This window comes from Dermacentor variabilis, chromosome 5, assembly GCF_050947875.1.
Source record: "Dermacentor variabilis isolate Ectoservices chromosome 5, ASM5094787v1, whole genome shotgun sequence".
Taxonomy (NCBI): domain Eukaryota; kingdom Metazoa; phylum Arthropoda; class Arachnida; order Ixodida; family Ixodidae; genus Dermacentor; species Dermacentor variabilis.
In genome coordinates, this window is record NC_134572.1 from 128,183,352 (window position 1) to 128,206,172 (window position 22,821).

At 44.6% G+C, this 22,821-nt stretch overlaps 1 long non-coding RNA gene across 1 annotated transcript in view; it reads right to left on the reverse strand.

Moving 5' to 3' along the window:
* Positions 1-1,671: 1,671 nt before the first annotated feature.
* Positions 1,672-22,821, reverse strand: part of LOC142581967 (uncharacterized) — a 30,562-nt gene continuing 9,412 nt past the window's right edge. The window contains exon 2 of the long non-coding RNA XR_012828333.1: positions 1,672-2,255. This is a non-coding gene — a long non-coding RNA (uncharacterized LOC142581967). The remainder of the gene's footprint in view (positions 2,256-22,821) is intronic.

A 22,821-nucleotide genomic window follows, 5' to 3' on the forward strand; every position in this document is an offset into this window, starting at 1 on the left:
GACCAGCTCCACCGGCGGTGGTTATGGTGGTTATACCATCACGATCAATTAGCATCCGATACAAGACTTCTACAGAGCAAAATTTGCAACGGTTCTATAGGGGGAACCATATTTGACAAGGGACTGCGGCAGGTGGCAGAAGGAATGAAATAACAGCACACATAGTGCAAAGTATTTACTTATCGCATGATTATTTCAAGTGTTCGCTCGCCATAGCATTGTCGTCAGTGGCGACGTCATCAAAATTGCAGCGAAGCGCGAGCTGCGCCGACAGCGGAGATAGGGATCGCAATTAAATGAGGTTGCTCTAAACGGGTGTGCTAGAATAAAATTTGACTTTAGCAGTATCGCACGAGCATCGACTTGCCGACATGTCAACTCCGTAGAAGCTGTAATTTACAACGACGGAGAACTCCCAGCGCAAGTTTCTTCTGCCGGGCTCCTCCAAGAAGTTGTGATTGTTGCGAGTGGACAAACGAACCAAGACGTTCAGGGCCGTCTGCCTGCTCGTAACTGCTGTTCGCAGTAGAGTCATGGAAGCGTCCCACCTTTTGTCACGTATGTCTTCGCTACACAGATTGAAGTACGCAGATAAGACGGCGTGCGGAGCAATGCTGAATAAAGAAGAACGCGAGCGTCAGAAGCACTGGAGGTGCGCACCATGCTTATTTAACTGCGGCGCAGCCAATCCTGATCCACTATGTACAGTATATACGCTCAATAGTGGCTCGTTGAGAAGGGACGAACAAATTGACACGTTCTGGCTGCTGGAGCACCTTTCTTTTATATTTCTCTTTTAGCTCCTAAATAATTTATGTTAGTTTCCAAGTGTTATCCCCAATAACCTTCTCTCGCTTTGTGTCTTCACTGCAGAACCTGCAGTGATGCGGGGAAGACGCAGTACGAAACAATGCAGGGAAGATGATAGATGCTACGATCACCCGAGCGTGACCAGCTTCGGCGAGGCGGCATATATGCACCTGTATAATTTTCATAAGTAGATTCGCTACCGAGGTCAAACAACAGCTCATCGGGAACGAACGAACATCGCGGTACGTGATTCACGCCTTGTGGTGCTAGTTTAAACGCCTGAGACAATGGGGCCCAGCACGCAATGTACTTTTTTGTGGAAGTACGTAGATTACAATCTGCGCAGACAGAAAACGTGTTTCCGCTGAACTAATGGCACTCTGATGTATAAACATAGAGTAATATAGTAAAAGTAAAGAGTGGACACTCCCGTAGGCGCCTGCGGCCGACTTTGGCTCTCAGCACACCTAGCGGAATCGGCGAAACGCGCCAGCCTCCAAGATGGCCACGGCACAGCGCCGAATCTCGGAGGCCATGATTTCAGTTTCGTTTCTTTAATTTTTTTTGTGTGATTCATAACGTCGCATAAATCGAGTGATTTAATGCAGGTGCTTCTGCCGCTGTTTACATGTCGCGACGACAAGCGCTTGATGTTACTTGATGTTTCACTTGATGTTAGTTTCATTCAAATTCATATTTGCTGGTTCGAGCTGTAACTTAGTACAACAATCATGCCAACTGTTGAGGAAGTAGAACTTTATCCTTTGTGATATTGTACTTCTAGTAACTCACACCAAAAGGACTATCATAAATAAATGTGCCATGTTCCTTCAATATAAATCAGCTTGCTGCACAGCCAAGGACACGAAAATAGCAGACAATTTATTGCAGCAAGATTGTGAGAAAAGTGGCAGACATGAAAACGGGAAGAAACTGCAAAATGCAAGTAATGGAGAATAGTCGGAAATTAATGGCGTGATGGCAATAATTTCACACAAGGAAAACACATACAAAACGAGTTGCAACTATCCAAAGAACAAAAAAAAAACAGCTACACAAACACGCCAGCAATTAATTTGCTCAAAATGGGATAGCTTTAGAAGGAAAATATACTACGCTTTTTCTTGTACTTTCGCGAAGGAGGGTGAATTAAGGTAGCAAAATTATGTGACTGGTTGCACGCCAAAATAAAATGGCTACAAAAACAATTGGGCACGCACCAGCCTCCTCATCTCGAATGTGTAAGTTCGTGCGTCCGTCATTAAATAGCTGCAAGATATTGGCATCTCAATCAGTTAAACCCTTTGACTGTGTTGAGGGTCATCACTTGCTGTCTTCGAAGCCTTGCAATCGTCTTCAATTCTTCTGATACTTGGAAACTTGCGCTTGAATATGGATGATGTCCTTTGGATGTAGAGCATATTTGGAGGAAATGGTGGAGATTCCTGCAATACGTATAGAATGACAGGCAGAAGGTAAGCAATACTGGAGGCTTCAAAGCCATTGAATGTAGACGCTACGTTTCTTCGTGTAAGCAATACACAGCCTTCAAAGCTTTACAAAGGAAATGCTGCGTTACTTCGTGTAATGCATATTTTTTCTGATCTAAGGTCAATGAAACAGTGTTATAAATGCTAATAAAAACAAGAAACTTTCTACGGTAAGGACTCCGTGCACAATTAAAACTTGAAAACACGTATCTTCAGCCCAATGCAAAATAGCTAACAACGCTCGAGCGAACATAGCCTGCTACAGAGGCTGAGAGAGCGCGCATTACTGCCATACTGCAAATATTGCACGCGTACCGCTTCAGAAATAGCTACATTTCTTTGGCAAAAGTCGAGCACCATACTTTTTCAGAAGCTGCTGTGCGTAACATAAAGATATCTGCACCGAACGGCATGTGTTCATAAGCAGCATTTCTTAACGAACAATTTTCTTTTCTAACTTCGGCATTGTTTCTAACGTGCGTCGCAGCTCGGACGCTGCCGCGTCGCTGTTATCGCTAGCATCACCACTCATTGCTGCGCATGATAAAAGAAAATGAATGCGAAATGAAATTCAGCGCTGCAAATGGGCAGCAGCTTTTTAAGGCTTCAAGGCCACCGTGACTCGTTCATGCGGCTAACAGTGACATATGTGTTCCCGTTAATTCGTCTTCCTAATCAAACGACTACATGGAGCAAGGAGGAGGAATAAACTTTTATATTTGAGTAAAGCAATGAAGGGGGCTAGTTAGTGAACGTTCATGGTTATATTCCCCTTGGTTTTACACATTTACGAAACAGTATCCCGGGGTAAGCCCCGGTTCTACTCTCGGTGGGAGGTCTCCTCATTCCAGGAACCCCCTGGCCTTCGGTGCCTCCTTGGTCGTGGCGTTGAGGCGTCATTGTTGTTCCAGGTCCTCGTAGACGAGCTCGGCCCCCCACGTTTCTATGAGGTCTTCGCTTTACATGGAGCAATGCACAACTTTAGCTCGGCAACGCTGCCACTGCGATCATTCGACTGATAGATCAAGCGGAGCTGTGTTTGAGATCTGGCAACAATCGCACCCCAACAGCTGAGAGTATGGCGCATGGCTGAAAACCAAGAAAATTTATGCCGGCATTTGTCCGCTGCTCTTTGTTTCCTCGTGCTTCATTGGTAGTTCACGCTGCGGTTGTTGATCGCGGTTAGTATGGGTGATTTCCTCCGTGTGTGTATGATGACCGAGTTGACTTCGAAGGAGGCCACGGATGGAACGGCCGATAGGCAGTTTTGTTTACCTTCAAGATTCAAGACCGATTGGGGCTGAAATTTTGCTGAAAGCAACAAGAGGACAGAAAATAGGGGTGAGTGAACCATTTTTGCATAGACGCACAGTATGTTGATGCGGTTTTCGCGATGTTGCTGCGGCGCTGTCGATAAAACCTTTCCAATGTGCTCAACCATGGCTGTTGCTCATGTTACGGGCATTAACACCTGAAGCATATATGAGGCAGCATAAACTTGCGCAAAACATGTTCTTGTTTGCTAATCGGAGCTTGTGGGAGATTCGGCACGACAGTCTGCTATTGGTTCCGCTTTTTTAAACAAGAATGCAGAATGTACCTGTCGGCGCCTATGTCCAACGATCATTCTAGTATCGCGTACGAAATCTTTGAGGATTGAGGAGAAGCCGTTATAGTATACATGTGGCAGAATGCATATGGTTGTGTGCGTAGCAACGGCAGGTTGAAGAAAAGCGTCTTTGAGTACTGTACTTTGTTATAGGAGCCGTGGTAGTTAGTCGGTTTGTTCAAATTGTAGCACACGTGGTCAATGAACCAGCACTGGTGCCTACATTTCCAGTGCTTCCTCCCTTCACATATGCGCTACGCAATGTTTTAAACTTCTGAAAATTCACTTCTCAGTAGTTCTCCACCAGCATTAGTGTTTTATCGCCTTACTTTTTTCAATGTGTTATGTGGTAGCCTCTGATGCACGTTCTATGAACTGTGCTTTAAGTTCACGATGTGGCCACATTTTTTAGTTGTGCTGTGTCTTTTCATTTACGTTGCTTAGGTATACACTGATTTTACTTAGCGCGCGAACGCCCAGTGTACGTAAAAATTTTTGGCATTCTGGTGAAGGATGTGGACTTTGGAAGGACCAGTTGATGAAAAAAATCAATATCTGTGCTGCACAGCAAGGCTTGTGGCAGACCTGAAAGCGTCGATCCCTTTTGGAGTTGCACCAGCCAACTTCCCTGAAAGAGCCTAGGTGCTCAAGAAGTACTTGACTAACCTACCCGGCAATTAGTCTGGGCTATTTTTCACCAACATTGTAAAAATATTGATGTTACGTCTCCCTAATTAAGAAAATAGCCAAATGGACACTGTGTTATTTCGAACCACAAACATGAAACAGCCATACCATAATGAAATCAAATGCACATTTTGTTTCTGTTCAACTGTCATATAAGATTGTTTTGGAGACCATAAATTCATGGTTATGATGTGCGAAGTCATCAGTGGCCCATGATGGGTTGCGATTGCCATGTGAGCTTTTTGCTGCCCACAATTTGTGATGTAGCAGTTTCGTAGCATTTGTAGCCAGCATTTTAGTATGCTGAAGCTACTTTAGCATGAGCTAGTTCACATTAAGAAATATTTCATAATTTTATAGTTAATCGCAGCTTGTCTGAAGTAACGGTAGTGATGTACTCTATACTGTATTTTTCAGGATCGTCATTGTGACAGTATGCATCATCATTTGGCCTAATTAGGTATCCTACAAGACACGCTGCTACTCCGCGTTTTGTTCCTCGGTCAATTGGTGAAGTTCTGCAAGCTTTATGGAAGCCAGCTGTCATCCTTATCCGACGGAAGAAATTCAGACCCTCATAATTCATCTTAAGCTGAAGCTAGAACCAGGGCAGAAACAGCCTATATTCTGCATGCGTTTACCATTACACGCCGTCGGGTGCCTACACCCGACAGGCTACTGTCTAGAATACAGGCGGAGTTTTATTCTAGAATATATTTGTAAGCAATACTACTGCTTCTGTTTGCAACTTCAGAGTTTGCGCTGCATTTGCATGCTATTAAAGTAGAAAAAGACGAGCATAATGTTGAGTTGTTTTAGAAAAAATAATGGCACTTGGATTGAGCAGTAATTATTGAGGGGTACATACTATTTTAATAAATATGGCTGAACAAAACAACCTGGATAAAAGATACAATCATTTCAGCTACAACGTGCCTATGAAGGCAAATAGCTGATATGAAATGAGCTGATAGGATGTCAGATGCGGTAGGACAGGCATCTTAGCCAGAATATTGCGACAAGTATTGTAGTGCAGATGGACACATTAACTGGAGCTCTTCAATTGCAGACCAATGCAAGCGCATCACACACAGCACACTGAGAAAGGCAGTTGCTCTGCATGCTTGTGTTGGCAGGCTGGTTCCTGCACAAGAGGTTGGTGTTAAATATACAATGGTGTTTAGGCGCATGAAAAGGAGCTTAGGTACTGTGTTTGTTTTCTTTATTTTACCTCTCGTACTAATTAAATTCGTTTAAGACTTTTGTGTTCAAGAGCGCGATTTTTTTTACTATAATAAGCTCATACTCATTTTATTTATATTTGCAAAGAAACATTTTTCAGCTGGTTTGGCGCTTGCGCAGCCAGACCGACATAATGTAACACTTATATAATGAACCTTCTAGAGGGCTGGAATGTTTGCAACAAAGATATGCGAGATATATGTGCTACCACTTGCTAGCAATGTCTTTACTAGGAGCTGTCACTGCACTGCTACAGCTTTTTTTATAGCGATAGAAACAACGTGATATGCAAAAAGCATACTCTGTTGTATTGTTTTTGTGTTTTTTATTCAAATAAAACATTTCATTCACTTGTGTATACATGCAGGTATAAATCTGGGTGCCGTTTCATAACTGGCCACTTCCTCGTTGGGCTCGGATGTTCATAGGCATGATAAGCTAATTAAACTGACTATTTTGAAGCAAGGCTCACGTAATTATTGGTTACGACGTTAAATTCCACCAACTGCGCATTGTCTACGCAAAATTACAGTACATTATTTTGTTTTCCCTAGCGCAACTAGCTGCATGGAATTCAAGAAAATTGGAAAAAAAAGAATATACAGTGACCGCACCTGCTCGGTTATAGAGATGATCGCCTTGCTGCGGTGTGCTTCGCCGTCCTTTGATTGGAGTAGTCAGTGACGAGCTACCCTAGTGCAAACGGCGCGAACGCGGGCGACTACCGGCGCTTGCACAAGCAATGCACGCACACAGGCAATACACGCACTAATCACAGGAGTCTTCGTCGTTGTATTCTTTTCATAGGATTGAAGTCCGCCGCAGTTATGTATCGCGCCGTGCTTGAACTGATGCAGCCTTGTACGATCAGCCACGAGAAACACGCAAATGCTCTGGTGGCAATAGTAGTTATGGAGCACTGGCGCGAAGAATACCTACCTGTATGCAGCTCAGCAACTGGCTCATGCCAGGAGTAATGCGACAGTCACTGCACTAGCTCACAGTCTTCTTGACAGGACAGCCGATCTGTCTCGGCGCCGCAGTGGAATAATCCCGTTGACGAAGCGCTCCAAAGGACTGCAGCGGTCCCGAAAACGAAGCCTTTGAAAATGCGTAGCAGCGTTAACTAAAGGAAAGCTACAGAGGCAACTGGCATCCATCCGAAAAAGCTGACGAGGCGAGCGACAGATAACAAGGCCGCCATGTTTACGCACTAACTTCACTCAAGGAGCGACTCAAGGTAGTTGCGAGGCTACCTTGGCATTTTCGAGTAAAACGTCCGAGCTTTCCTTCACTCAAGGCGCGTTTCGTGTGGAGGGCGATTTGTGAAACGAAAACCCGCACTCAAGGAGCAGTTCGAGTGGAGGGTCAAGTCGAGGCGCGTTTGTGATACGGGGGTGAGCCTTTAACAACGTACAAAACATGTGCAAAAGAACTTCTTGTAGCCTTACCATGGAACGGCGACGAAGCAGTGGTGTCAGACTCTAGCAGAACCCAGCAACGATCCTGGAGCACATTTTACAGAACCGTGAGGCCGGGGACGAGACCTGTCTAGGCTTCGTACGTGTTGGGTAGTGCCGCCGGTCAAGCTGCTAGCCGCAGCTGCAGCCGCATTTTTCTTGATATGCTCTGCCACCTAGCGGAATCGGGGAAGCTCCATAGCTCGGCCGCGAAACCGCTTGTGTGTCTGCTCTTGTCGTTTACTATGCTACTCTATGGTATAAGTGCCTTATGCACCGTTTATCAGGCATGGCTTGAAAACTATAAATCGCACATGCCAGCGGTTTGCATACTCCACAGCAGGGGGGGTGGGGAGGAAGGGGAGGGTTCCCAAGCTATTTGTTCTTGGGGAACCCTATCTGCCTTCATTCCCAGATGGACGCGGGCCCGCCCTCCACTAGTTCTTTTTCCAACCGATGTGCTTATCCACGGCGTCTCGATGATTGTTGCGACAACGAAAAGAACGATGAATAAATTGAACATATGACGTGAAGATGTGGTATGTTTATTTCTTAAATTCAAGCGCTAAAGTAAAAATCATCCAGTAGGTTAATGGGCTGGGATTCGTCTTGGCCGCTCGTTGAGGCATAAAATGCCGTTTGCGGAACCCAGCTTGGGAACCCATGTTCCAAGGCATTTTAGCAAACACAATGGAGGTAACGCCGGCGTCACTGCGAGGCCAGGCAAAGCGCACAAGCTGTAGCGACTCTCTATGTTTTTTTTGTGCAGCAGTGCCTTAAAATTAGTGACATATTCTATTCGACCACCGTAATGCATCACAGTTCTGGATCACAGTTCTGCTTTCTCAACACCAAATATTGTGGCGAAATCAAAAAGATGTTCTGTGAGAGAAGAAAAGAGCGTGGCAGTTATGGTTGCCGTACTTCCATAACGGGGAGCAACACAATGGGCTTTAGAAATGTTGGTACTGGATCGTTAAAATTTGAAAAAGAAAAATGGCAAAATTTTCTCGATAGCAGCTGCGGGGTTGCGGCAGCGCTGGCCTTAAGTTTAGTCTAATTCTCTGGCGATTTAGAAACGAGCCTCTATTCGCACTCCCGCGCTCTGAAATGTGAAGCTGCAGAGCGCCATCGCGGGAGGACAGGAGTACGAGCGTACGGACTCGAAGATTAAAAACGCTCGCAAACCTGCGACGCGTGCGCAATCTCGTAGGCTATGCATAGCAAGCGGTGCATGTTCTCTACCGCTGAACCGAGATGGCGCAACACTACCAGCCGTCTCTGACGGGAATATCGTTGTCCGCCGAATTTCAACCGGCTGGACCACTGTGCGCATATGTCCCATGTAACCACCTGCAATAATGGGAAGTGTCTCGGTTAACCAACTCAGGTTAAGTAGCTAAGCTGTTAGACGTAAGGTAGTGTTGCCTGCTTGTCACGTGATTCTATTCGCAAGAGAAATGGGTACAAAAAGGTGTAATATGTGGCTCGTTACTTTGTGTAATGATGGTGATAATAAGCCCAGTTAAATTGTGGTAAAGAGATCGCTCCTCCTTACAGAAGGCTAAGTGCGCCTAAGCACACATTTGTTGGAAATTTGTTAGAAAATGGGTCAAGCAATAAAAGCTTCATTTATATGATCAGCCTACACTCACCTGGTTGAAGATCGAAGGGAAAAATCAAAGGAAATACAAATTGGTACACAGAGCAGGATGCTGACAAAGAACCAGCTGTAATAAAATGAATACACCGAACTTCAACTGAACCCTTTAAAGGAAAACAATGAAATATAAAATAATGCGACGAAACGAAATGAAAGCGAGTAGCAAGGCATGCAACTTGCTCAAAGTTCTGTGCAATATACTGCTTGTTGATAGAAAAAAAGATGTAACTAAATGAAATCATTCTACTTCAAGAGGGAGCACGATCATAGAAAATTAACGACAGCACATACTTCCCTGCTTTCCAATTTTATTCGCAATTTCCCCACGAATGTCGCTATTTCGACACAAGTTGGAAGAACCAGTCGCATGACATAAGTCCAGTGATTGCATGGTTCTTCGAACTTCTTAATTCAGGGGAAAAAATATACAGGACATCTGGCAAAAAATTTATCTCCTGGTTTTTCTTGCCCTGTCAGATAGCTGCGGACCCCTGAATCACAGTACGATGTCTCAACTCCTGCGGCATGTGCCAAATCATGAACTACAACATCCTTCAATGTGACAAAGTGAAAGAGAGCACCACATTTCTTCACGTAGGATTCGTTTGCATGGTATCTCTGTGTCGCAGAAAATAGCTGATAGTTGTCACGTGGTAATACTGATACGCAGGTTGGTGCAGTAGTCGAAGCCGCCATTGGGATCACTTTGCCCAATGTTTGAGGCTAAGGAATGTTGGGGGAGAAAATGTGAAAAGTACGAAGGGCGCGAAGTGTTTTGACAGCAGCGACAACAACCGACTAATCTCATCATCCCTTGTAGAATAAGGAAGAGCGGAGAGTGAAAAGGGAAAGTGTGGTTTATGCAGCGTGCGTCCTGCTTTCGGCATGACACGGTAGTTGTATGACATGCGACCATTGGCCCTACGTACGGGCATGTGCGTCAGTGGTTCGGTATCACCATTTCCGATTTTCGTAGCCAGCAAACATGTTTTCTAAAAAAAAAAAACGTACGTCAAGAAGCTGCGCTCTATATTTGGCGCGCATTTTTGGAATGGTTACATTAAAAGAGCACATATAGGGTAATTTATCGCGCATTCAAGAAAGTGTGCCACAATAGTATAGTTGCGGGGTCGACAGCTATCAGATAGAGCAAACTTAAAAAGAAAGTTATAATAGTGATTTTTTACTGAGCAATTAAATCGCACACACCTTGTTTAGCTGCCTGTTCCACAAAACAGAAGATTGCAGTTGACGACCCGGGATTATCTAAAAAAGAAACGATTCGCACAAAATTGCAATGAAAGTCGAGACGCTGAGTGAACTAACTCGACTGCACTCGCAGGCGCGTTATCCATAGAAAAGCAAGGCGCTGTAATGTCCGCTTTAGTAATCAACTACGATGGACTGTCGATAAATGCTTTGAAAGTTACGCACTTTTATTACAAAGCGCTGGAGGACTCCATTGCGAGAACGGAGCCCGTGAGGTTCCGTTTTTTCATTAAAAGAATTCAATTCCCGTAGCGAAGTAGGCATGCATCACCGAACTTCAAGGCCCCGAAACACGTGTTTCGGCGCCCATGTCCCGCTCCTGCAGCACCTCAGAGAGAGCGATGGAGGTCGACGCAAAAACCCTGGTGTCATCGACCCCGAAGGATAAGCGTTCGCTCGAGCGGCGAAAGAGGGACAAAGCCCCAATAACCGCGTTATATAACAAAGCGATAACCTAAAGGTTATCGCTGCTTTGTGTTAACCTTCTGTAAATCTACGTTACCTAACAGCTTCTTACCTCTTATACTTTCGTAATACCATATTTTACCTTTCGGTTTTAAGATGGCCTTTATTATCTACTGGAATTGTAGAGGGCTCTTACACAACTTAAGTGACATCAAAGGCATGTAAATAACTTCTCTTCTGTGGCCTTATGTTTGCAGGAAAGAAACCTAGGCGAAGCACACAAAATATTTTAAAAGGCTTCGCTGTTGTACGGCGCGACCGTACTCAGGTGAACAGGCTTTCGGGTGATGTAGCCATTGTTCTGCAGGGCGGCATCGCAGCTAGAGAAGTTCACATTACCAGTCACATAGAAGCCGTTGCTATCACCGTTTTAGCTGAAAAAATCATCACCATCTGTTAAATATACATTCCACCACATTCACATTTTACTGTAAGAGATCTAGAGTTAATTTTAATCGACCTACCTGAACCTTTTTTATTAGCGGGTAATTTTAACGCACGTAACACGTTATGGGGTAGTAAAACAACCGACACCAGGGGTCAAATACTTGAAGATATTATTCTAATTATGACACATGCCTTTTAAACACTGGTACTGTAACCTATTGTTCCACAAGCGCAGGAGCTATGAGCTGTGTAGACCTGGTGCTGTGCTCTTCATCTCTCTTTGGCGATTTTCAATGGCGTGGTATTGGCAATCCCTATGGTAGTGACTATATGCCTTCTGTAATTAGAAAAATATCTCCTTTCCCTACAATCCATTAAGATTACCCCGTTCGAAACTCCATCTAACAGACTGGCCTCTCGTCAGTGAAAAGGACAGTCTGTTAACGAACATCCTAGCTGAGTTAACGATAGACAAAATGAATGAAAAGATTACTGTCTCTATACTTGCTACATCAGAACAAACCATCCCACAATTCTCCGGCTCCTTACGAAAAAAGAAATACCCTGGTGGACGAATGAATGTACAGAAACCAAAAATCTACAAAACAAAGCGTGGTGTATCTTCCGGCGATATCCAACACGAGACAACGTCCTCTCTTTTAAAAACGCAAGAGCGAAAGCCAGGTACACGCGCAGGCAAGCAGAAAGACAGTCTTTGAAAACCTATGCATCGCCCGTAAATAGCTCGACAACATCCAAAAGAATGTGGAATCAGTTCCGTAAGTTTAGAGCCGACTACGCTCCTTACATCATCCCTATACTGTCGCCCCCAGATACGCAAACGAACTTAGAATAAGCAAGCATATTAGGACAGCAGTTCCATAACATATCAAGCTCAGTAAACTATTCTGCTACATTTAAAAAATATAAGCAATCAGCAGAAAAACCAAAGTTTCCGACAATAGGAAGTTCCGAGAGATCGTATAATGCCCCCTTAACGCTCCCGGAAATCAACATAGTACTCTCTACTGGCAAAAACAGCACCCGATCAGTACAGAGTACATTACACAATGCTCGCTCACATATCCCTTAAAGCAGTTGATACTTTGCTCAGTTTTTTAAACCTTATCTGGGAAAAGGGAAAACTGCCAAATGAGTGGAAGGAGCCATCATATTCCCTTTCTTGAAAGCTGGAAAGCATCTTACAACGGCAACCAGCTACAGACCTATAGCACTTACAAGCTGTCTTGCAAAGTATTATTGCAAAGTCAATAATGTAATTACATTCTCTGTAATGAACTCATTATATGTGGATGATTTACAAATTGCGTTTGGTGCGTCGAACTTTGCAAACTGCGAACGACAAATTCAAATTACATTGAACAAACTCATGCAGTGGGCATCTGAAAACACTTTTCACTTCTCAACTGAAAAAAATTATTAGTGTTGTCTTCTCACAAAAAGGAGGCCTACAACCAGATCCTATCCTCAAGCAGCACGAAGCCACACTACCGGTAAAACAAGGACACAAATTTCTGGTTGCTCCGTTTGATAAATAGTTGAACTTTATCAAGCACATGAAGAGTCATTAAAGCGAACAATGCACTTAACATCCTCAAAGTCCTGTCCTGGAAGCACTGGGGCTCTGATCGGAAATCCCTGCTGCACATTTACCGCACTTTGATACGTAGCATATTAGACTGTGGTAGCATCATAAATGGTTCAGCTAGACAGTCTTACATCCCTCGAATTGATCCAGTTCATAACTTTCGGCTACGAGTGGCAAGTGGTGCTTACAGAACATCACATGTTCAGAGTTTATACGTTGACTGTAATGAACCTCCTTTACAGCAGTCCAGAGTGCAACTAACTTTTTCCTACATACTCTCAATCGAGTCTTCACCACAACACATATGCTACAATATCTTCAAACAGTGCAACTAACGCTTACACTACAGAAATAAACGGAACATGGGGCCCTATAACGTAAAACTATTCCAATGTGTTTCTATTCCAATCTCCTGACGTCAAATTTGTGTCACCACCGAAGCAAGCCCCAGGCGGTCACCCGCAGGGTTGTCTGAACAGACCAGTCAAACGCTCTCCTCGTTCATAGGAGGATAGGAGGTCACTTTTGTTTGCTTGAAAAACGAATAACATTGCCTACACTGAGCCGCTTGTCGTATCTAATTGGCTGACAAGAGGCGAGGAGAACGCTTAAGTGGAGAGGGATTCACTGGGGCAGAGCCAGTGCTCTGAAAATCGATAACCGGATGAAGAGGGTGGTGCCAGCGTCTGCGTTTGGTCGGCTTTCCCTTACTTAGCTTGTGGTGGCTGGTCGAAAATCACGGCGGCATGCAACGGAAGCTTAAGAATGGCGCTAAAACTGACCTTCAGCAGAGAAGAGTTCGCAGAATGAGGTGGTAAACGTGCCGAAAGGGCTCGAAAATGTTGCACGGCCACGCAAGAAGTGTTATTATACGCAAATGCAGCCATGCTCTCCGGCAGGTGCGAGTAGCCAGCGTCTCAGCGATCGGCGGCAGCCATCTTTTATTCCTTTCGGAACGGGGCAGCCTGCGGCTATTCCGAAGAAAATTCAGTTTGGTTCGGCATATTAATGCATCTTTATCGCGTACACGTCACTTTGACGCGGTGAGTTTGTGCGGTTTTGTGACGTCGCGTTACAGGCAGGTGAAGTGGGTGCAGCCCGAAAACTTTTTACCAATAGCCGAGGGCTAATGGCGAAAAGGGGTTGAATCAGAAATAACTGTTTTTCTTTTTTCTGTCAAATCATGCATAATCACTGTGTACACGTCATATCAGATCGGGAGGTATCGCGGTTTTCGTGACGTCGCATGACAGACAGGGGAAGTGGGCGTGGTCGAAAAAAGTTTTTGACCAATCGTGGAGGGCTGATAGCAGGATGGGATAGAAAAGTTTGGAATAGTTTTATGTTATAGCGCCCATGATTAGGCCGCTTGTCCTGCGATATGAGGACTATTGTCGGGATTATGACATTCCTCGCGAACTCCTCCACGTTGCCATAAAGCCACGTCATTTTCCCCCGTTTTTCGATTTTACACCGTTATGTGATTGTACATTGACACATTTAAAGCAAAAAGACACCTCCAGTCCCCCCCCCCCCCCCCCCTGAACACATGATACAAGCATCCCGCGCTCTTCAGGACAAATATCCAAACTACATGAAATTTTACACTGATGGCTCTAAATCAAAAGAGCACGTGAGTGTAGGAGCCGTAACGGAAAAGTGGGAAACAAGTATTCGATTACCACAGCATGCCTCTGCCTGCATAGCCGAAGTCGACGCAGTATAGACTGTAGTTAAATAGATCATCACTGACATACACGAAAACTGTCATATACACTGAATCATTAAGCACACCGAAGGCTTTCTGTTCGTTTTTTGCCTTTTACCCGCTCCTTTTTATTCTGCACGGCGATTACTTTACATACGATTACTTTACTTTACGATTACGGCGATTATATTACATAAGGAAGAGATTAAGTGCCTTAACAGTTATCTCTCACGTAGACCGGCACGTGTACCCGACTGACACGTGGTGTTACCATTCCTGAGCATGCGGAGATGAGTTTTGTGTCTTCGTTCTTTTTTCGCCTCAATGCTCCCTTCAGTTGATAGTCGGCGTTCGTGTTGTCCACTTCTCTACTCTTGTGCCCTGTCTGCACGCCTCACTTCTTTTTTGCATAATGAATCCTTACCAACCAGCTCAGCTTTCTGTCGTTCTAGCCTTTGCTCATTAAACTCCAAATAACCAATCAACCAACCAACCAACATGCGAGAAACGCCAAGAACCACTAACAGTTATTCATATATTACTGATATGCACACACATTGAAGTACACAGACGAAACCTTTTGCATCATTTATGTAAATTACACCTAGCTTTACACCCTGCTTTAATTATAGATGATCCGTTAGTTACATTTCTTGACGTGCGTAAATTTCTAGATGACACTGGCTTTTCATATAAAATATAGATCAACATAGCCTTTTTCTTTTTAAATTGGATTTTAAAATACATTGTGTTCGGCGCAGCATAGCCTCAGCCACTCTTGCGCCACTAAAAGCCGCATTTAACTAACTTACCTTTATAAAAAGTGCACAAAGAATTCCCAGCATCAAACTATCTGAACCATTACTAGCAAGATTGTTTTTGTGCGCCTCCGTCGTTCATGGTCTCTAAGTTAGGCGAAACCTCCAATCATTTCCAAACACCCCCTTCCGCGTTTTAAGTTAAGATAAATGGGTTTCATGCCTCAAACGAATATTTGTAATTTTTGTATAATATATGACAAAATTGGTTTGACAAAAAGGCTTGACAGAAAAAAGAAATATAGAAAGAGATACACAGTTCATGCGCACAGTAGTAGACACAGGGTGTACATAAGCGTCTTCTCAAGTACGTTGTCGTTATAGAAGTCATACAAGCCCGTGTAGCTTTCTGGGTTGGTGATAGGGTACAAAGAGGTGGAGTTGGGCAGGTTATGTAATGCATACAGCAAATAACCGGTGGTCTACTAAAGTACCAACATGGGAGCGACAAATGCACTCTAGTAGGACAGAAACGATAGAGAATGTACTGTGTAGATTGAAATAAACTTAAAATACAGTGTTGTGCAGCTAAGAAGGAGAAAGCATGGAAAACGGAACCGCGATAGTGCCGCTCATCGCAGCATTAATTTTTGAATGGAAGGGCCATGTTCGGAGTCGTTTGACGCTTGGTGCCTTTTTTTCCACTCATACTTCATGATTGTTTGTTTGGGGCAACTACATAATGCTGCTTCGACGCGAATGTCACCTGAAAGTACCTATAACAGCCATCACTGTGAAACGTTGCATACGCCATTCGCAACGCAGGGGGCATAGTCGAGCAAGCGGGAAATTTGTGCAAAAAGCTATCCACTCGTCGGCCTTACAAACTGCTGATGAGCACCAGTATTAGTTTGATAAATTATCATTGTGGGCTCCGAGAAAAACCCTGCTGTACTATTATTCATTTATTACTCTTAACTTCATTGCAGGAATTTCCATAGACCATTTATGAAGCCATATGTTTTTACTTGCTAGTAGTTCAAAAGGAAATTAATGTCCACGCACATGGACACTTTGCTCGAAAGTAGTAAACCAAATATGTTACCAAATTAAGGAGACAAGAATTGCGGCACACAAATCGTCTTCTTTTCCGAAGTTACGTACCAATATTTTCTCTTTTGTTGCATTAGATAAAAGAGCTTTCAAAGTGAAACAAGGTGGGAATTACTCTTTGTTATTGTCAACCTCATTATCATCAATACTTCGAGTGGAATTATAAGAACCAGCTGCGATTAACCTTAGCGCAGAGAGAGAGAGAGAGAGAGAGAGAGAGAGAGAGACAGCTTTTTTGAAAATCCTTGCAGAGATGCTAAATAGAGTACGTGTAATGCGATATTGTCGACTATTATTGGAATAGCCAGGGTTACAGCATGCTGAAGTGTTATTGATGGCATTTTTTATCGGCAAATGTAATACCTCAGTCGTTGGGGTTAATGTAATTGGCTATGCTTTATATTTTGGGGGGGGGGGAGGGAGGGACCTGTGGAACGTCATCTGCATTGCAGTCTGTGTGCCCCTTTAGCAACAAAGTGAGTAGGCTCAGTCGGCTCTGCTCTACAAAAACTAATTCAGCCATATGAATTCAAGGATATGCGCCAAAATATACTTGGGGCAGTACTCGAGTCCCAATGTTTATCGTCGTGGACAGACACATTTACATGGCAGCAAAAAGACGCACAGTTGCTTCATCTACAAAATAAACAATTCGCGCTTGTCAGTGTTTATTCGAGAACATAATGCGATGACTTTAGTTAATGCGCGTCCCAGTTAAAGAATGTAATGCGGATAATCATACGGGCGTCTGGCGCTAAACACGTTCACGTTCCAGGCCCCCACTTGATGTCTGGCCGCTCAGTCATGCCCTATTTGGCCCAAACTTAGCCAGACGGCCACACCGAATTGTAATCAGTAATATATAGACGAGAGTACAGGGTGCCTGGAAGCGCCGTATGTTTCCTAAAACAAGTCAACTAAACTTCACACAGGAGGGGCAGCATCCCACGAGTTTATGTGTAATATAGCATAGTAGGTATAAAAGTAAGTATAGTAACTCTCTCAAAGCAAGCGGACCATTCCTGCTCTGATGCAAAAACGCGCTGCCGCACAGCGCGTGTCTGCACAAGGTTAAATTTAGCTCAGATAGCACCATGCGTAACACGACAACAACGCCATCTGCGCACGCGAGCGACAGTTGCATTATCGAGTATTGACTTGTTTCCTCTACGGAATGACACCAAAGTAATTAATCCATTAATTCTGGGTTTTACGTGCCGAAACCACGCTCTCATCACAAGGTGCGCCACATTGGGGACTTCGGAATAAGTATGGCCGCCTGGCGTTCCTTAACGTGCACCCGATGCACGGTACACGGGCATCTAGTGCACCCAAAGTAAGGCGCATGACATTTCTTCACGCATGATAAATCTGGCATGATTAACTTGATGCGCGCAGTCAGGGTCCAACGGTCAAATCTTGCAATCGCGCTCACTCCTTATTGGACACTGGGCCCTACGTGGTCAAAAGCGGTCGGCGCGCATTGGCATCCCTCTGTTTTGCTGCAGGGGCCTCTTCCCACAATTTCTGAACCGCACGAGTCGGAAGTGGGAGCGCCATAGCCGATCAAGCGCAGCAGGCACGTGCACGGGGTGAGAGAGGGAAGGGGGGGCGAAGAGGCGCCCGCGAACCACCCCCCCCGCCCCCGAGATTAAGCGGAATACTTTTCCACACCTACCCCCCGCTGACTACGCCACCACTCCTAGAGCGCCGCCAACTCAATCTTCAGACTTGACAGCTTTTCGGTGGTCGAGACTGGGCTGCTGTTACAGTCTCATTATGGCCGAGGCGTAGAAGCGATCGCTGATCGGGTCAAGGAAAAGGGCACTAAAACTGAGGGATTGAAACAGATTGATATTCTCCCAGCTAAAAAAATGCCGGGATGCTTTCACGTTTTTCATTATTTCGATGTTTGTTTCGAAATCTGAAGGTGCTGGCTGCAAGAAATTCCCTACTGATATCTTTCAAACGATTTACGTTTCATGATCATCCCTAAAAATGCCAAATTTCGATCAAACCCTGCAATAACCACTGAACCCATAAGCAATATGAATGTCACCCGTTACCTCGTCAGGTTTCTCCCCTAATTGTAGAGTATTTTTCGTGCAAAAGCGGCAACGAGAACAGGAGTCGCAAGAAAATGAACAAAATTAAGCAATCTACTAAGGGAGAGATGACTCAACAGCCGAACAGGAAGGAAAAGCAAAAATTAACAAATTTATCAGTATGTGAAAATATTTATGTATGAAAATCTTTTTATTTGGAAAGGCAGTAGAAAAAACGCCACCAGAAGTGGAGAATGATTCCGTGTGTTTTGAATGGCGCTTCTACAGTTACCAGTCGAACCACCCAACGTAGGCACTTCTCTGCTGTGCTTATGTGGGTGTTTTTCTAAATTTCCGCAAAGGGCGCAGCACGTCTAGAACAACAGCATCCTGCGTTCTACGTGGTTGTACTGGTCTAGCGGCCACGCTTCATTATGTAACTTCCCAATAACCAATACGAGTTGCTTTTGGCATAGTTTCCTACGATGTACTAAAGGGAACTCTGGCGCTTCAATCGTTGAGCTACCATGAGAATTATGGGAAGTGCATGGATTTGTCTGATCTTCGATCGTGCTTGTGGATTCGCTTATTACGCTTTGTATGCGTTCATTGTCTTAAATTTCTGAGCACTGTATACTTTTCTAAGTGTAGAAGACGCTGCGAACACAAACAATCCCTGCTAATAGCAACGGCTCAGCTTGTCGAGGTGACCAAATCGAAACGCACATAGCGTCTGAAGGCACTGACATCGTTATATGCCACTTGTCGATGCATGCTTCCGTGGAGTAATGGTTTCAATATCGGGCGTCTGCGCGTAGAGGTCGTGTGTTTGAATCCTGTGGTTGGACAATTTTAATAATGTTTATTTAATTATTTACTGCATAGTACATTGTTGAAAATGACGAGTTTACAAAGTCACGAAGCCGTATGAAGCCGGAAGAACGAAGTTTAGACAAATCCCTGTACTTCCCACAATTCCCATGCTGGCTCAACCACTCCCATTGCAGCTTCAGTAGCCAATACCCCCAGTGTTCTTTCTAGTAATTGCTGTATGAAACTGTATGGGCCTTGGCACTTCACTTGGTAGAGCAGCAAACGAGGGACCCAAAGAAGCTGTGATTGTTCCGCAAATATATCTTTCACTGTAATTCCTCTAGAGCTCATCCTAAAAAAACTACTAGAAATCTTCATTTTATCTATTCGCTTGTTGACTTATTGTTGGTTGTGTCCTTCCTGCGTTTCTTTCCTGAGCGAATCAATTTGATGTGGCTCCTGGTTTGCCAAGTAAAATAGAGATGTATATCGCAGGTGCACTTGTGAGATACACCTTATTTCATTCCTGTTTTGGATGTTTAGACGCTTTTGTAGCGAGCGGTGGGAATCATTAACGTTTGTACTCGCAAAAGTAGAACAGCGCTTCATTTGCATAAAAAAATTACATCCTTGGGTTCACCCCCCCCCCCCCTTCCTGGAAAAAGGAAATCCTGGGTACGTGCCTGAAGCATGAAGTTTCTGCGATAAAGAATTACACGTTTTTATGTCTTATTGATGAGCGCAAGTTTGAGATTTACGGATTATACCTATTACGGTTCCATGAGCTCACTTAAATGGGACCACTCTCTCTCCGATCGGCAAGCGTAATGCCGAGCTAGGCCTCTCTAAATTATAAGTCTAGGTTCGACGCGTCATGCATAGCGCGGCTACGGTGCCATCTATGCACTGCGCACAGGCATGAACGAGTAATGACGATTTTCCACTACCAAACTATACCATATTAAGGCTGTGGGGTATAACATGTTTTCGTTACATGAGGTTCCAGCAAGCGACCCCCTCTGACCAATTGTTGTAGAAAAAGAAAAGAAGAAAATGCAGATGTTCTTAGCCATGAAAGTGGTCTTTTATAATCCCTGAACGGATGCCCCGCACTTCACTTTGATATATGGTAGCCTCCGCTTGTGCAGAACTCGAACGGACTGAGAATTGTGCTCCGTTTAACAGAAGGGATTGCATTTAAGAGAAAGACAAGAAGTTAGAGTAACGTTTCAGTTGGTGAGCGCGGGATACGCGCAAGCGTTTGGGTGAAACTCCGTTTTTCTACATTGCACGTAAAGTCCTTTAAAAACGCCTTCACTGTGCGTAAGTACGGCGGTTTTTTTTAGGCTTATTGTTTATTTTGTTTGTTTTATGCCCCTTTTTAAATTTTTTTATGAAGTGTAAAGGACCATTAGAAAGGATGGTAAGTCACGGTAAGGAAATGCAGAGTCTTTAATATTTCAAGCAAGATTGAGCTCAGACTCCGGTGTTCTCGAGTTTCGGGACACTCTCACTACTTTCAGCGAAATTACTACGCACTATCACCTGGGTAGGAGGACTTATCCTCCCCCTCACTGCAAACTGGCTAGACCTCTGGCGTCCACTTTACGCATGCTTCAGACGCAGTGCTATCCAAACCTGGCCCTTTTCCACACAATCACTCCAGAGGCTTTCAGCTCTACTTGCCCCGACTGTGGGGCTGTTAGCAATTTGGCACACATGCTCTGGCGATGCCCCTCGTTACAGGGACCCAATCGCATCACAGAACAAGAATGGAGCTCTGCCATCCGGAGCTCAGAGTATGCACGTCAAACTTGGGCGGTCCAGAGAGCCCACGATGCGGCGGTTAGGCTCGGCCTACCCGTCCCCACGTGGGAGCGGCCCGCAGCTCTGCCCTAGGGCAAAGCTTCTCAGGACCTTGTTATTAAAGTTCTTTGTCTGTCTGTCTGTTGGTACTGTACAATTCACACTGTTCACTTCCCCCTTTTCTCTCTTCTTCCTCCTCTGGAGTCTCCTGGGCACGCCAAGCCCACGCCTTTTGTCTGGCTTGTTTAGCTTGTGCCTGGCGTTTGGCGACCTCTTCTGGGTCGGTCGACTCGCGCTCGGCCTGCTGCCCGGTTGCGTCGCTGGTTCGTCCTTCTCGCTCGGTCTCAATCACAAAACGAACCCCATACGTCCACAGCGCACACAAAACCCGTAGCAACTGCCAGAGGGTGTCAAACCAGCGTGCCTCCGCCTACCCTCCTCCTGCGCCACGCTTCGCCTCCTTTCTCATTCCCCGCTTTTATCAACGGCACCTTTACACCTGCTACTCTCGTCCCCTCCCTCCCTCTGTGCAGCGCGGTTCAGGTGTCCTCTACAGGGAGACAGTTACCGCGCTGCACTTTACCCAACTTTTACCTCCCTTATTTAAGAACCTCCTCAAGAGGAAGCTTTAGCTCGGGTGCTCCTATCTAAATACATGTGAAATGAGAATTCGTTTTTCTCGGCAACCACTGCACCAATTTTGGTGATTCGTTGCATTTGAAAGTAAACCTTAAATTCTAGTGACTGCTGGTTTCAAATTTTTGATTTAGGTTGTCAATTTTTTATTAAAAATTTGCAAAAATCAAGTATTTTCAGAAAATGAAAGTACTAAGTTTACAACTCTGTAACTCAGCAGTGAAAAATGATGTCACAGTTCTATTTATTGCCTCTAATAGTACATCTAAAGCGGACAATACTGATATGTTACACCTCAATCTCAAAAAGTTTAGTAACATGAAAATACAGCTTTTGCAGAACCCTTGTGCACAACCTAACGAATTCATGTAACATATAAAATGACATATTGAATTTGTCCGCTTTTAATGATCTAATGGGTGTCGTTTACAGAACCGCGATATCTGATCTTGATGCAGAGCTATCTTTCTTTAACTTAATGCTTCTATTTTTTTCAAACATGCTAATTTTTGAAAGGCTCTTAACAAAATTCAGCCCCTAAATTCATATTACGCTTCAACAGCCCCTAGAATTTAACTTTCTCTTTCAAATGCAACAAACTTCATGAAAATCGGTTGAGGGGTTATCTCAGAAAAACGTTTTTGTGTTTTACATGTCTTTGAACAGGCCGCGTCGGAGTTGGGGCGGAGCTAAAGTTTCCTCTTGTCTCTAGGTGGCGCTGCTTTGCCGCTCGCTCTCCGCGCGCTCAGCCCGCGCCTCCATACATCCATACATTCCCCGGTGCATGATTCTCTCCTCTACGTCCAGGCGCCTTCCTGCTCCAGCGCTCGTTTCCCTCGCGGCGACACACATAATATCGCTTATTCCGCAGGCGGGGCATGTGCTCACGCGTAAATATCGCCAACAGCAGTTTTACTCTAAGAGCGCCCGAATGTCTGGGCATTGCTGTGGTGAATAAAAAAATACGGAAGATAATTTAATGGGCTCGGCTTCTAATATCGTGCACGAGCCGTGGTTGCCTAGTGGTTTTGGCATCGCGCTGCTAAGCACAGGGTCGCCGGATCAAATCCCGGTCAAGACGGCCGCATTTCAATGGGGGGCAGTTGCGGAAAGACCCGTGTACTTAGATTTAGGTGCACGTTAAAGAACCCCAGGTCGTCAAAATCCCGAGTCCTCTACTACGGCGTGCGTCACAATCCTATCTTTGTTTTGGCCCGTAAAACACTATAAAATTAAAGTAGGACACCACAA